Here is a 14,553-nt window from a genome sequence, read left to right as displayed (position 1 = left end):
CCACCGGCCGGCTCTCTCGGGGGCTGCTCAGATGTTATCCGGATGTTCCTGGTGCATGTTGTCTCTCTCCTCCTTTATAGTCCTCTTCCTCCAATCCCAACTCTGCTACCCACACACCAAGCACGCTGCTCTCCTCCAATCAGGAGCAGGATCAGCTCCTGCAGCTCATCAGTCAAATTGGCAAGAGGCAGCTGCATAGAAGTTGTTTACTCCTCTCCCAGCGCCATATTGTGGGAGAGCAGATGCATAGAATAAGTCTTAATTCCAGTAACTTAGTCTAGTCCGAGTTGCTCCCCACAAGGATCACTAGCCATTAGGGAAATGCAAATCAAAACCACAGTGTTTCACCTCACCCCAGTTAGAATGGCTCTCATACAGAAATCAACAAACAACAAATGCTGGTGGGGATGAGGGAAACAAGGTATCCTAATCCACTGTTGCAGTGAATGTAAACTGGCACAACCTCTATGGGAGACAGTATAGACTTACCACAGAAATCTCAATATAGTCCTACCATATGACACAGCCATCCCACTTCTGAGAATTTACCTAAAGGAAATGAAATCAGCTTATAAAAGAGTGACCTATACCCCCATGTTTGTTGTAGCTCATTTCAGAATGGCTAAGATATGAAATGAAACCTGATGCCCATCAACTGAACCCTGGATAAAGAAATTATAGTATATGTACACCATGTAATACTGTACAGTGGTAAAAAAAAAAATGAAATCTTTTCATTTACAACAAAATGAATGCAACTGGAAAACATTATACTTAGTGAAATAAGTTAGTGCCCAAAAGACAAATACTATATCTTCTCCCTGATCTGTGGTAACAAATAAGAGTACCTAAAAGATATTCTATAGAAGTGAAATTGACACTTTGAGATTCAATGACATTGAACAGATCTTGTCGACTGTTGAACTTTTTTTTTATTCCTACTATTGGCTGAACTCTTTATTAGTGTAGGGTTTATCTTATAAAGTTATTTTAAAATGGATCTTAGTAAAAAATAAGAATGGGAATAGGAGAAGGAAAAGGAAGAAGAGTGGGAGAGTGGTAGGGAGGGATGATAGGGTGAGACGGACCACTATGTTTCTTCTTCTTCTTCTTCTTCTTCTTCTTCTTCTTCTTCTTCTTCTTCTTCTTCTTTTTGACAGGCAGAGTTAGACAGTGAGAGAGAGAGACAGAGAGAAAGGTCTTCCTTCTGTTGGTTCACCCTCCAAATGTCCGCCATGGCTGGTGCACTGCATCAATGCGAAGCCAGGAGCCAGGTGCTTCCTCCTGGTCTCCCACGTGGGTGCAGGCACCCAAGCACTTGGGTCATCCTCCACTGCCTTCCCAGGCCACAGCAGAGAGCTGGACTGGAAGAGGATCAATCGGGACAGAATCTGGCGCCCCAACCGGGACTAGAATCCAGGGTGCCAGCGCCGCAGGCTGTGGTGCCAGCCAGGATCACTATGTTTCTAAAAGTGTATATATGAAATGCATGAAGTTTATATACCTTAAATAAAAAATTTCAGTTGGAATAAACAAATAAAAAGAAAAAAGAAATAAGTAGATCATTTGAGAGTTTAAAAAACACCTCTTAGAGTCGATAAATGAATTTAGATTCTACAAAAACACACTAGAGATAATAAATGAATTTATCAAATTCAAATCAACACCCAAGAAAATCAGGTGTCTTTCTACACAGCAACAGTAAAGAATCTGGAAAGAAATTTAGAAAACAATTCCATTTACAGAGAATCAAAGGAATAAAATTCTTAGGAATTAACTTGACCAAGGAGCTATAATAATTGTAACTGAAAACTAGAAAACATTACTGAAACAGAAATTAAAGGAGATATAAAAGAATGAAAAGAATTTCCTTTACACGGATTGGAAGACTTACTGTTGTTAAGATTGTATATACAATTCAACATTATCTACAGATTCATTGTAATTGCTATTTAAAATATCACAGCAGTGTTGGAATTCCAAAAATAGAAAATACTTAGAAATAGAAATTCTGGATATTCAATCCAATAATTGTAAAAACTATTCAAAATTTCGTATGGAATTTCAAGGGATCCTAAATTGCCAAACCAGTATTGAAAAACAAAAGTTACTATACTAACATTTCCTTGTTTCAAAATTCCCTACTAAGTTACAATAATCAAAGCAGAGTGTTATTGGCATAAAAAGATATTTATACCACTAGAATGGAACATAGAGCACAGAAATAAAGTCCTGTGCATATGGTCAAAATATTTACAACAACAATACCAAGATCAAGAAAAGTAGAACTCTGAATTTGCTCTGGGAGACACCAATGTGTTTTGTCTAATAGCACCTTTTACAATATATAGAAAGATGAGACTTATATTGTTTAAAGAAACAAAGGCATAAGACTTATTGTACACACTTTTCTGGATCTTTTGTTTATATTTTTTCTTACTAACCTTGGTTTCTGTTAGGAAACAGAAAATATACAACATAAAAATAGAAAGGGTGACAGTAAGGGCAGCTAAGGATCAGTCTTTGTTTGGACTACATCCTTGTGAACAGTACATTTGTCCTTCAGAGAAGTAGTTAGTATCCAAGGAATTTCATAATGGATGAGTGATAAATATGAAAACTATCCCTCCTCCCCTCCAAAGAGAAAGTCAAGGTTGAGTTTACATCTTTATTTCTTCATATGGACATGCAAAATCTATTATGCATAGGCTGAAACCAAGGTCATGGATATGACTATCTTTGACTACACATTGTTGTCTTTTTGGCTCTTGCTCATCTGTCACATGTAGTGTGGCAGGATATGAATTTCTTGCCAAAATTGTGGTAGTCACTAAGAAATATATATGCTAATCACAGTGAGCTGAACTGACATAAAAGTATGAAAACAATAGCATGCACATGAGAGATGGAATGACTGCAAAAAAGCAAATTATGTAAGGTCTTGGCCGTTTGTGTGTACTTTTAAAGGTAGTAAAGGGAAATACATAAGGGAAAATTCTATAGCACTTGAGTGCATGTTTTTCATCATCTTATTTGTCCTGCAACTCTTGGTTTCTTTCTTTAAAGTCTGTTTTGTAACTACAGAAATGCCACCGACAGTAGAAACAATTTATAAACCAAGAATATTTGGGAATATAGAGGTTTTCAAACATCAAAGTGTAACTTTGGACACTGGATTAAAATGGCAAAGTAGGGAGGGAGCTTACTGCTCTAGTCTAGGAGAATATAGTTTGAAAAAGGTGGAGAGAGTGCAGTCTCAGGAAAGAGATAGGGAGAAAATGGCATAGGAAACTCCATGCAAATTAGAGGGACTCAGTGGACCCATGTGGAGGGTTTGGACATGCACAGTTCAGGACCCCAGCAGCCAAGAGCCTCCACACGAGCTTTGGAGAGTGAAGTGAGACCAGGCTACAGCAGCCCAAGCCACTGGCAATAAAGTTGCAGCAAGAGCCTGGAGTGAATCTGGCTTGGAGCTCTGTGATGGATAGCATACCTGACATACTAGAGGAGAAAAAAAGGGGGGTATATCACATTACTCTTGCCAAATACCCTGCAATGGTGTCCTGTAATTGCTGATAGAGTGGGTACCATTTTGGACATAACAGCTGTCCCAGCTCGTGTCCATGTCAAGCAACCAGCCGAGTGGAGAGTCTGGTGAAGGGAACTGACAGGGGGCTCGGTGCTCGGGACGGTGGGAAGCTTGTGTCCTGGCACTGTGAAAACACTGAGGCTGTGTGGGAGGGCTCAGGGTGTGGCTGGGACTTTGGGCATCAATGTGAATGACTCCACATGCTCAGGGCTCCTTGGTTCCCTGGTGAAGGATATTGTTGGGGAATATGTACATATATGGAAGATCGCAGAGATCCTTTGTGTGGCCCTTGTGGCAGCATGGACAAATATTATACCACAGGGGATAACACTGGTCTACTTTGAGGAGACGAGGTGATCTGAGTCTATGCCAACAGAGCAGAACAAACCTCTCCTCTGACAAAAAAAAAGGATATTTACCACACACAACCTGGATGTCACCTTAGACACTGCCTTCACCCTGGAGCACTGAACAGAGCTCCCTGGCTACACTCACCATAGGCCACTAGGTATTAACTCAAAAAGTAGACACTCCCCTAATACACAGAGGCACAGTCCAAAAATATAAGCTGCCACAGCGAAAAAACAAAAAAGAAACCTATGAGTATCTCCACAAATGCTGAATAGTAAATGCACCAACTCAAAAAACAAGAATAAGAAACACAACATGTTGCTCCCAAAAGAACACAACACACCATTGGCTCAACAAACTAAAAAAAGGAGAGAGAAGCTCAAATTAATAAAATTAGAGATGAAAACAGAAATGTAGCAATAGACACCACAGAAATAAAAAGAATCATCAGAAATTACTACAAACAGCTGTATGCCAACAAACTGGCAAACCTAGAAGAAACAGGTATATTCATGGACACATACAACCTACTTAAATTGATCCATGAAGACACAGAATACCTAAACAGAACCATATCCAAGATGGAAAGTGACTCAATAACAAAGACCATCGCACAAAGAAAATCCCAGGACCTGAGAGCTTCTTTGCTGAATTCTACCAGACATTTAAAGAAGAGTTAACTCCAATTGTCTCAAGCTATTCAAACAATTGAAAGGGAGGGAATCTTCCCAAATTCTTTCTATGAAACCAGCATCACCTAAATTCCTAAACCTGAAAAAGATGCAAGAGAGAAAGAGAACTACAGACCAATTTCCCTAATGAACATAAACACAAAAATCCTTAACAAAATTATAACCAATTGAATCTAGCCACACACAACAAAGACCACTCACCTGGACCAAGTGGAATTCATCCCTGGTTACGCAGGGATTGTTCAACATTCTCAAATCAATCATTGTGACACATTAAATTAACAAACTGCAGAACAAAAACCATATGATTATCTCAATAGATGCAAAGAAAGCATTGGATACAACTTCCTTTCATAATGAAAACTCTAAGTTACAGAAGGAACATTCCTCATAATCAAGGCAGTCTATGACAAACCCATGGCCAGTGTCCTATTGAATGGGGAAAGGTTGGAAGCATTCCCACTGAGATCCAGAACCAGACAAGGATGCACACTCTCACCATTGCTATTCAAATAATCCTGGAAGTTCTAGCAAGAGCCATTAGGCAATAAAAAGAAATCAAAGGGATAAAAATTAGGAAATAAAAAGTCAAACTATCCCTATTTGCAGATGACATGATTCTATATATGGGGGATCTAAAAGACTCCACTAAGAGACTATTGGAACTCATAGTAGAGTTTGATAAAGTAGCAGGATATAAAATCAATAAACAAAATCAACAGCCTTTGTATACATAGACAACGCCACAGCTAAGAAAAAACTTCTAAGACCAATCCCATTCACAATAGCTATAAAAAAATCAAATATCTTGTAATAAATTTAAGCAAGAACACTAAAGATCTCTATGATAAGAATTACAAAAATTAAAGAAATAGAAGATACAAAAAATGGAAAAATCTTCCATGTTCATGGATTAGAAGAATCAATATCATCAAAATGTCCATACTACCAAAAGTAATTTACAGATTCAATGTGATCCCAATCAATTTACAGATTCAATGCGATCCCAATCAAAATGTCAATGACATTCTTCTCAGATCTAGAAAAAAGGATGCTAAAATTCATATGGAAACACAGGAGACCCCAAATAGCTAAAGAAATCTTGTACAATAAAGACAAAGCTCTAGGCATCACAATACCAGATTTCAAGACATACTACAGGGCAGTTATAATCAAAACAGCCTGGTACTGGTACAAAAACAGATGAGTAGACCAATGGAACAGAATAGAAATGCCAGAAATCAATCCAAGCATCTGCAATCAACGTATACTTGAAAAAGGAGCTAAAACCAATCCCTGGAACAAGGACAATCTCTTAAACAAATGGCACTGGGAAAACTGGATTTCCACATGCAGAAGTATAATGCAAGACCCCTACTTTACACCTTACACAAAAATCCACTCAACATGGATTAAAGAACTAAATCTACAACCTGATACCATTAAATTATTAGTGAACATTGAGGACATTGGTACAGGAAAAGAGTTCTTATAAAAGATTCCAGAGACACAAGCAATCAAAGCCAAAATTAACACATGGGATTATATCAAATTGACAAGCTTCTGTACTACAAAAGAAACATTCAGGAAAGGGAAAAGACAACCAGCAGAATGGGAGAAATTATTTGCAAGCTATGCAACTGATAAAGGTTTAATAACCAGAATACATAAAGACATCAATAACCTCTAAAACAACAACAACAAAAAAACAACACAGCTAAGAAATGGGCATAGGCGGGAAGGCAGCAGAAGATGATCCAAATGCTTGGGCCCCTGCACCTATGCAGGAAACCTGGAAAAAGATCCGCTCTGGCTTTAGCCTGGTGCAGCCCTGGCCATTGTGGCCATTTGGGGAGTGAACAAGCAGATGGAAGACCAATTTCTCTCTGTCTCTCCCTCTCTCTTTATAACTTTGCCTTATAAATAAATAAAAGAAATATTTTTAAAAGAAAAAGGAAAATAAGGAACTCAAAATAGATAATAGACCAATGTAGAAGAATTATAACCATGAAACTTTTTGAGGAACATATAGGACACAGTCTTTGTGGTCTTGTGTTGAGAGAGCCCTTACCAGAATTTGGTCATGCTGGAACCCTGATCTGAGGCTTACAGCCTCCTAACCTATGAAAATAAATTTCTGTTGTTTATATGCAGCAGCATGAACTAAGCTTACAATGGGTAGATTTTAATGATATGCAATGGTACTAATAAAACAAATATATTAATTCTCATAAAAAAAGAAATGGGCATAAGACTTCAATAAGTATTTTTCTAAAAAGGAAATCCAAATTGCCTCTAGACACAAGAAAAAATGCTCTGGATCACTAGCCATCAGGGAAATGCAAATCAAAACCACAGTGAGGCTTCACCTCACCCCCGTTAGAATGTCTTTCATACATAAATCAATAAACAACAAATGCTGGTGAGGATGTGGGGGGAAAAGGTACCCTAATCCACTATTTGTGGGAGTGTAAATTGGTAAAGCCACTATGGAAGACAGCAAGAAATACCTCAGAAATCTGAATACAGACTACCACATGTCCCAGCCATCTTACTCCTGGGAATTTATCCAAAGAAAATTAAATCAGCATATGAAAAAGTTACCTGCACCCCCCCCATGTTTATTGCAGCTCATTTCATAGTAGTCAAGACATGGGATCAACCGAAATGCCTGTCAAGTAAAAACTGGATAAAGAAATTATGGTATATGTACACCATGGAATACTACACAGCATTAAAAATAATGAAATCCAGTCATTTGCAGCAAAATGGATGGATCTGGAAAACATCATACTAGGGTAGGCATGGTGTGAAGAATCACCATGTTCCTAAAGTTGTAATTATGAAGTGTATGAAGTTTGTAACGATAAAGCTGTATAGTTCTGCATACAGTCCTGTGGACTTACTTCTAAGCATACAGTTTAAAAACCTGCAATGGGACCCCAAGTCCCCTTAAATTGGGTAGTAAAAATATAATCTTAAACATTAAAGTGATCATATGGATAGGATTAAGTGTCTGGTAATAATAATAGATAGAATTAAAAAGGAGTGATTGCTCCAACGTGGTAGGCAGTCTATACAGCAGACTTATAGCATGACAATTGCTTTAAGTAGCACTCTGATCTCAAAATCAGCTCTTATAGCATTCTGATCTGGCCGAAAAGCCCCTAAGAACATTTCAGGCATGGAAAGCCAAGACACTATAAGAAAAATGTCCTACATGAAGGACCTTGGTGGATGAGACTCCAGTGGAAAGAAGTGGCCATCGAAGAAGGAGGTACTTTTCTCTGAAGGGAGGAGAGAATTTCCACTTTGCTCATGGCCTTGTCTAAATACTGACAGAGCTTGTGGATTCAAAAGGCTTCCATAGCCTTGGCAGCTCATGTCAAGAGTCTTGGATGATCACTGACATCATACATAAGAGTGTTAGTTGTTAAATTAACAACAGGAGTCACTGTGCACTAACTTCCCATGCAGGATCTCTGTCCTGAGAGTTGTATTATAATTATGTCTAAGTGCTCACAAAAGATTTATCATTCTTGAGAGCTTCTTTAAAGTTAATTAAGCTTCTAAAAAAAAACAAATGAAATTAACTTCAAGATCAATGACTTTGAACAGCCCTTGTTTGGACTGTTGAGAAACAGTTATGTGTGTGTGTGTGTGTGTGTGTGTATGTGCATATTGTTAAACTCTTTATTGAGTATAGAGTTGGTCTTCTGTGTATAAAGTTCATCGAAAATGGATCTTATTGGAGAATGGCACTGGGAATGGGAGAGGGAGGAGGAGAAGAGGTGGGAATGTGGGTGGGAGGGCAGGTATGGTGGGAAGAATCACTATATTCCAAAAGTTGTACTTGTGAAATGCATGAAGTTTCTATTCCTTAAATAAAAGGTTTCTTTGGGAAAAATAAAATTTTAAAAAAGTGTAACTTTAAAGCCAAAGCAAAGCAAGGAGTTCAGTCAATTATTTGTCTAGGCAAGTCAAGAAAGTGATTCTAGGGAAAAAGTAATTTGGAGCTAATGTGTTCCCACAAGTTCCTGTATATGTAGATAAGTTATATTCTCTGCATATAACTTACTTGAATAGACTCTGCATATAACTGATTTGTATAAACTAGACTGCAAACATTGTTTTGTTATTTTTTTAAGTCTGAGTTCCCTCACGATTTTCCTTCCTAAATTTCAAACTTAAAATCTTTCAGTTCTTTAAAGTATAGATTAAAGCTTCCTAGTACTACAACAAAAGCACTATTTAAGAGTCTAAAGAGCTATTTCAGTGATTTCAAATGAATATTTTAATGGAATTTATTTCTTTGTAAGTTTGAAATTCTGAAATAGAAATTCTTTGAACATTTCTCCTGTATTTCCAGTGGTCTAACATTAGGTCCACCATTCAAGTGTGTGGTCAAACCATTAGGTAAAGTCCTGAAGGATAGATAATTGAATAGACAAAGGTTTTGGTGGCTGACAGGCAGAGAGTTGGCAGGAAAGCTCTTTCCTATTAGTATTGCTATTTTTTAAAAAAAGATTTATTGGTATTAACTCTCTACTTAGTGTAGGGTTAATTTTATGAGTATAAAAATTAACTGAAAATTTATCTCTGTAAAAAATAAGAATGGGAAAAGAAGAGGGAGGAGGAAGAAAGGCAGCAATATGGGTGGGAGGAAGGTGGTGGAGGGGAGAATCAGCATATTTCTAAATATGTACATATTAAATGCATGAAGTTGTGTTCCTTAAACAAAATTTAAAAGATTTATTTATTTGAAAGTCAGAGTTAGAGAGAAACAGACAGACAGAGAAATCTTCCATCTGCTGGTTCACTTCCCAGATACCTGCTACAGCTAGGAAGGAGCCAAGCCCATGCCAGAAGCCAGGGGTTTCACCCAGGTCTCCCATGTGGGTTGCAAGGGCCCAAGCATGTGGGCTATCTTCCACTACTATTCCCTGGCCATTACCAGGGAGCTAGGTCAGAAGTGGAGCATTTGGGACAGGAACTGGTACCCATTTGGGATGCCGACATTGCAGGAACAGCTTTACCCACTACACCACAATGCTAGTGTATTTGTAAAGATTTATTTATTTGAAAGAGCTACAGAAGAGAGGGAGAAACAGAAAGAGAGATCATTAAATTTTTTCGATTTCTGCCATGTTATTTTGCTCCAGAATTTCTGAATACTACACTACTTCTTCTACTCGCCTTGAAGTTTCTGTGCATTTATGCTAGTAGAAAACTTTCACATTGAAATCTGCACTATTTTTAAAGAATTATGTTCAAGAAAATCAGCAGTCACAGCAACCTAGACTCAAAAGAAATTTTTTTGAAACAATGTTTAAAGATGTATTTTTTCAATCATAATTGTATTAAGTCTTCAAAACAATTTTAGTGCCCTACTACCACCACCCACATAACTAACTAGATGATCACATCATTGTGGAGTTTAGTAGCCCTCTCCTCAAGAAAGGTGTAGACACTAATGAGGACTTTGCCTAGAGTTTAGCCTGGAGTTTCCTGGAGAAACACATAATTGAAGTTTTGCTACTTCCGGAATCATTTTTCCTTATTATAATAACTTTCTTTTATTTTCAAAAATCCTTTTTTGGAGGGTAAATTAAGCCATTAATACACATTACCTGACAGACAAATTGCTTTTTTTCCCAGTTCTGAGTGGGATTTCAAAAACAGGTTTACAATTGGGATTGAAAAGTTTTCAATTTCATTAAAACTTTTAATTTTCTTAAGAATTCTGTAAACTAATTGCATGCTAAAATAAGTAAGCTTATAATGATTCTTGGATTAATCATGCTAATTAAGGTCCACCATCACAAATCTTTCAAGATGCTTTCTATGAATTCTTTTTTTTTTTCTTTTTAGGTAAGCCCTTAAAAAACCTCTGTTGTATTTACATACCTAACAGCTTTTAATATCCAAAATATTTATGACTAATAAATGAAAACTTATGAAAAAAAGCAACTGTTTAAGCATGGACTCATCACAGTCAACACAACAACCATTTATTGTTTTTCATAACCCACTAATAATAATAACACAATAACATTCCTTTATATTACTACTGAGCTCAGATTCCCATAGAGACCACCAGAAAAGCATGTTGATCAAGAAAAGATGTTCCTCAGGTTTACTATAGTAATAAAGAACAACATCTTGATAGACACCTACATACATGCATACAAGCACATAGTTAGACAAATGTGTCCCAGCAGTACATCAGAAGTGGGAAGCCAAGAGAGGATAGAAAGGTTGAAGACTTGGGCTAAGATGGATTATGACAGGTCTTTCAATGGAGAGAACAGATTGGGACTGGAAAAATTTTTGACACAACAGGAATTGGTACATAAAGCAAGATAAGAACAGGATCTTTTAGCAAATCTTGATCAGTAAACTCTTTTGTGAAGAGTGAGTTGTTTGCTGCAATGAGCAATCTATTGCCTCATTAGCTGAGCTACTTACACTCATAAGCAGATTCTTAGTCTGGATAAATTGGTTTGCAAGATTTCTTTTTTGAAGCAAGAAGAAATATATTGGTTAAGATTTTATTTACCTGGAATAAACTGTCAAATCATATTAAAACAGGGGGCCTCCTTTCTTAGTCCCAAAAGAAAAGTCATGTTAATCAGAGTTGTATCATTCCTCACCTGAATCTGTTTGTCCTGTATCTGGTTGTCCTCAATGCTACCAACTTTAATAGCCCCTAGAACTAAAAGATAGAGGGCCAGCGCTCTGGCATAGCAGGTAAAGCTGCTGCCTGCAGTGCCAGAATCCCATAAGGGCACCGGTTTGTGTCCCAGCTGCTTCACTTCCAATCCAGCTCTCTGCTGTGGCCTGGGAAACAAGCAGAAGATGGCCCAAGTCCTTGGGCTCCTGCACCTGCATGGGAGACCCAGAAGAAGCTCCTGGCTCCTGGCTCCTGGCTCCTGGCTTTGGATCGGCACAGCTCCGGCTGTTGCAGCCAACTGGGGAGTGAATAGAAGACTCTCTCTCTCTCTCTCTCTCTGCCTCTTCTTCCCTCTCTGTGTAACTCTGACTTTTAAATAAATAAATAAATCTTTAACAAAAAAGAACTAAGGGGCGGAGCCAAGATGGCGGAATAGTGAGGGCGCGCACCGATAGTCCGGGAAAATTTAGTTTAATAAAAGGGGAGTTATGGTAGCCTCAGAAAAAAGAACCAGGAAAATATTGCAAAGAAACCCTTCTGGATTGAGTGGTCGTGAATCGGAGGACCTACTGGGAGAACAAGGTCGCCCACTGCGCTGAAGCCGAGACGCGGGACCGAGCCGCGCAAGCCGAGCCGCGGGACTGAGCCGCGCAAGCCGAGCCGCGGGACCGAGCTGCGCAAGCCGAGCCGTGGGACCGAGCCGCTGGAACGCGAGGTGAGCCGAACCTCAATAGCCCGAGACACCTGCAGGCAAGCGGAGAGAGGAGACTAGAGGGAATGACCCCTGGTGCGGGGGGGGGGGGGGGAGTTCACCAGGCTAACTGGAAGAGAGAGAGAGAGAAAAAAAAAAAAGGTGACTGGTACGGACACGGGTTTCTCTCTCTCCGCTCACCTCTCAAGGGCGAGCAAGACAAAGAGCAGGCGCCATCTTGGACATACATCATAAGCAGAGCGACCTCAGGTCTGCACCGGTCCTGAGCCTAGCAGAAAAACCTAACTCTGGGCGGGGCAAATTAACAGGAGATTAGGACCTAGTAAATTTGTGGTGCTACTGAACTGAGACTGTGAAAAAAGAGACAGTGGGGGAGAGAACTCACGGAATTCACGTGAGCACTCTCCAGAGACGCTACAATTCCGTAACTTTGGCAACCCAGTGGGAGACTGAAGGAGAATTTGAGCCCACTCTGAGGGCCGAACAGATTCCCTGTGTGGTCCTTGGGAAAGAGCTTCTGATCTCTGGCTCCTGTGGGTATATCATTTGCCTGCTAACTACCTCCAACTTCGTTCAGCTGTGCAGAATAACTTCCTTTTTGAATCAAAAATAAAAAGAAAGAGAGAGAGAGAGAGAGAGGTTTACCACGCCTAACCTGGGAGTGTCACCTTTGGCACACCAAACAGAGCTCTCAGGCCACACCCATCTCAAGTCCTAAGGCTCCATCAAAAACAGATAGTCCACTTAATCTAGAGTCATAGTATAACAAAAAAAAGCACCACAGTGAAGAAACCAAATATCTCCAATATGCCAAATAACAAACGCAAAAACCGAGGTAATAAAAACAAGGAAGTCACCATGAAGCCCTCAAATGAAAAAGACACCCCAATTCAAGATTATGAGGATGATGACATAGAAGAAATGCAAGAAGCAGATCTCAAAAAATTGATAAGAACATTAAGAAGTTCTCAAAAACAAATTCTTGAACTACAGAAATCCTTAATGGACAAGATAGAAAATCTCTCTCGTGAAAATGAAATATTAAGGAGGAATCAAAATGAAACGAAACAACTAGTACAACAGGAAACTGGGATAGTGACTGAAGTGAAGAATTCAATAGATCAAATGAAAAACACAATAGAGAGCCTTACAAACAGAATGGGAGAAGCAGAAGAGAGAATATCGGACTTAGAAGACAGAGAACAGGAAAGGATACAGTCAGACCAAAGAAAGGAAGAGGAAATTAGGAATCTAAAACATATTGTCGGGAATCTTCAGGATACTATTAAAAAACCCAACATTCGGGTTCTAGGAGTTCCTGAAGGCATGGAGAGGGAGAAAGGATTAGAAGGCCTTTTTAGTGAGATATTAGCAGAAAATTTCCCAGGGTTGGAGAAGGACAGAGAAATCCTAGTACAGGAAGCTCACAGAACCCCTAATAAACACGACCAAAAGAGATCCTCACCACGACACGTTGTAATTAAACTCTCCACAGTGAAACATAAAGAAAAGATCCTAAAATGTGCAAGAGAGAAATGTCAGATTACTCTCAGAGGATCTCCAATCAGACTCACAGCTGACTTCTCATCAGAAACCCTACAAGCTAGGAGGGAATGGCGAGATATAGCCCAGGTACTAAGAGAGAACAACTGCCAGCCCAGAATATTATATCCTGCAAAGCTATCATTTGTGAATGAAGGTGAAATAAAGACTTTTCATAGCAAACAGAAATTGAAAGAATTTGTCGCCACTCGTCCAGCCCTGCAAAAGATGCTTAAAGATGTGTTACACACAGAAACAAAGAAACACGGTCATCAATACGAAAGAAGGTAAAGGAAGGAAACCAAGGAAGGAAACCTCACAGCAAAAGATCACAGGGAATTCAAAGCACATATTAGAACTTATCTTTGGCAAATGGCAGGGCAAAGTTACCACTTATCATTAGTCACATTGAACGTGAATGGCCTGAACTGTCCAGTTAAAAGACACCGATTGGCTGATTGGGTTAAGGAACAAAACCCATCTATTTGCTGCTTACAAGAAACTCATCTTTCCAACAAAGATCCATACAGACTGAAAGTGAAAGGCTGGAAAAAGATATACCATGCCAACAGAAATGAAAAAAGAGCGGGCGTAGCCATCTTAATATCGGACAACATAAACTTTACCACAAAAACCGTTAAGAGAGACAAAGAGGGACACTACATAATGATTAAGGGATCAATTCAACAGGAAGATATAACAATTATCAATGTATATGCACTAATTACAGGGCACCGGTTTATCTAAAAGATTTGTTAACGGACTTAAAGGGAGACTTAGACCCCAATACAATAGTACTGGGGGACTTCAATACTCCACTCTCAGAAATAGACAGATCAATAGGACAGAAGATCAACAAGGATACAGTAGATTTAAATGACACTATAGCCCAAATGGATCTAACAGATATATACAGAACTTTCAATCCTACAGCTAAAGATTTTACATTCTTCTCAGCAGTACATGGAACCTTCTCTAGGATTGACCACATACT

Source organism: Oryctolagus cuniculus, chromosome 13 (genome assembly GCF_051225735.1).
Source record: "Oryctolagus cuniculus isolate XC-2025 breed Fujian yellow rabbit chromosome 13, ASM5122573v1, whole genome shotgun sequence".
NCBI lineage: Eukaryota > Metazoa > Chordata > Mammalia > Lagomorpha > Leporidae > Oryctolagus > Oryctolagus cuniculus.
The sequence above is the reverse complement of the archived record's forward strand: the minus strand, read 5'-3'. Positions refer to the sequence as shown.